This window comes from Gavialis gangeticus, unplaced genomic scaffold (assembly GCF_001723915.1).
Source record: "Gavialis gangeticus isolate Ggan-Ray unplaced genomic scaffold, GavGan_comp1, whole genome shotgun sequence".
NCBI classification, from domain to species: Eukaryota; Metazoa; Chordata; order Crocodylia; family Gavialidae; genus Gavialis; species Gavialis gangeticus.
The window spans coordinates 11,440,681-11,443,532 of record NW_017729015.1 but is presented as its reverse complement, the minus strand read 5'-3'; positions in this window follow the sequence as shown (position 1 = coordinate 11,443,532).

Here is a 2,852-nt window from a genome sequence, read left to right as displayed (position 1 = left end):
TGGATGCAGCACCAGATAGTTTCTGCACTGTTAGAAGTTAATCCTGAGTTGAAGCAAAGGCCACATGAGAGCTAAGTTGGAGAAGAATGGGAAAGCTGATGCCTTAAGTTTGTATTCATTGGCCATGTTTACACGTGCATTGGTGCGTTTTAGTTAATGTGCATTAAATCTAGTACCTGCATTGTAAGGGTGCCTGTACATGACCATGGAGGCTGCTCCAACGTATTGTATTAACAGTTCATTGGAGCAGACTGGATTAATTGAGTCTGCTGGACTCCTGCAGCTTCCTGCAGCCTCCTTCATCTCGTGTATCAGCATCCCTGCACTTCAAAATGGTGGCGGGGATGCTTGAACTAAAGCTTTAGTTCAAGCACAAGCTTTAGTTCAAGCACCCCAGCTGCCATTTTGAAGTGCAGGGACCATGATAGATTGTACGCTGCAACATTTTAATTACAGCGACTCTCAGAGCCATTCAAATTAAGGTGCCACCCCCCACACCACCGGAGCACATGTAAAAGTGCCCTGAGGTACTAGGAAAATGTGCATTAGCCTGTCTTAATGCATATTAGCTAAATAGCACAGTTTTTTAGTGATACCTTAATTCACATTAAAATAGGTTAATACACATTAGAGTACATGTGTAGCTATCTATGCCCAGTCTTTCAGAGAAAGGGAGACCAATATAAGCCAGTTGGGCTAAGTGTTGCTGTAGACCTCATGGTCTGGAGTACAAGATGGCATTTATTTCCCCATCTTGTTTCCTTCAGAGTTGTCTCCTGGAAGTGCTACTTTCAAAAACTGCAAGTGGGGGAGGGAAAGCAATTGTGTATCTATGGTTAAATACATATATATGTTTTTAGATATGAAGTAGTTGTTTTTTTCAACACACACTACTTACTGCCATTCTTGAAAACCAATGGAAAATTAGTAGTATTGATAATTGAGTCTGCTCTGCACTATGTTCATTTTTTAAGGCAATCCCAAGTGCAATATTTAATTTATCCATTTAAGAACATTGCTTGCTTTGGTCTTTCGTTTTATATATCAAAACTGTAGTACATCAGGTATAGAGAATATTTACAATTTTTGTTTGACGTTATTCAGGAAAATCAAACTAATGCTTCGAATAATGCTAGGCCTCTCTGACCTCTGATAGTAAAATTGTCTTTAACTTGATAATACTTCACTGCAGGATAGCGTTTAGAAACTTGTATTATGCTAGGTGGCCTATAGAGGCATATATAGTTTGGAACGTAGTTGCAGAGTATAGGTAGGTAACACCTTTAAAGTTTTCAATGAAAAATATCATTGAAAATGAAAAATATCAGTGTAATTAAATCATTCTTAACAGTGGAATTAAATGTTATGAAAAATATTAAATTGATCATTATGCTTCAAAAACCAGAATTCAAGTTTTCTAACTGTTTTTATTTCTCCACTTGCTGTAGGAGAATTCTCTTAGTTGGGAACCAGGTTCAGCAAAACACTTAGGCCAGATTTTCATAGTAGCCAAAGCGACCTAAGTGTCCAGATTAATTCTCTTTGGTTCCTTTCAAATTCATCTGATTGCTTTGCTGAATCTGGACCTTAGAGTATTCTTGCAGTGTCAGTTGGATGAGAAAAACATAATTTTGTTTGTAGTGGTAGTATAAGAGGATGGCAGACAAGGCATAAGAACCCATTTTGTCCATTTAATTTGACAAAGATAGTGGTTTTCTTTGTGTGCCAGTCCCCAGTGCAGTTGCTGAAATAACTTTGCCATATTATGTTGCCTAATGATAATGAATGATAAATCTAACATCAGAGAATTTGGGATGGATTATCTTTTGTACTGATCTGGCAGATAAAGGGGCCTGAAAGTGTGAATGAATAATATTTAAACCTTTTGCAGATTAACTTGACTGAGCAAAAATCTTCCTCCTGAAGGAGTTCCAGTTTCTTTTTTTACATTAATATGATTGTATTTGTTTGGTTAACAATTTTATACACTAGATTTTCTTTTGATTCTTAAATTTTCAGTTTCAACAAAGTAATATATTTCTTCATTCAAAATGATGTTCTATGCTGAAAAATTAAGGTGTTATGAACAATCTTTTGGTTGATAATGAACTTTAACATGTGTTTGTATAATTTGATGCTGCCCTGTACAAGTTGTTTCAGTATTTTATGAAAAGTGAAGCTTTTTCCAGAGCAAGCAATGTAACATTATGTAGGAAATAATTGAAAGAAATCAATAGTGAAAACAAACAAAACCACAAACACATCATAGATTTCATAGACATCGGGGCTGGAAGGGACCTCACAAGATGTCCAAAATTGCAAAAAAAGCCTTTGACTTGGTCTCCCATGATGTCCTCATGGTAAAATTGGGGAACTGCGGCCTCAACAACTTTATGGTCCAATGGCTGGGGAACTGGCTCCGTGGTCGGACCCAGAGAATGATAGTCGATGGAACCAAGTTACCATGGCGCATGGTGACCAGTGGCATCCCCCAGGACTCTATACTATTTAATATATTCATATATGATCTAGAGTCAAGTGTCAGGAGTGGATTGGCTAAGTTCACAGACTACACCAAATTACAGGGAAGTGCAGTCACACTACAGCAGAGGTTCTCAAACTGTGGTCCGTGGACTACCACTGGTCCACAAGCTCCATTCAGGTGGTCCACAGAAAGGTTGCAGAACAATAGAGAATATCTGTACTTGTAAGGTAAGACTACTGATATTAAAATATGAGTTGTGTGCTTTGATTTGTAGAACAAATAAAGGTTTAAGTGGTCTGTCAAGACCCTCAGCAATTTTCAAGTGGTCCGCTTGAAAAAAAAAGGCTGAGTACCACTGCACTAGAGG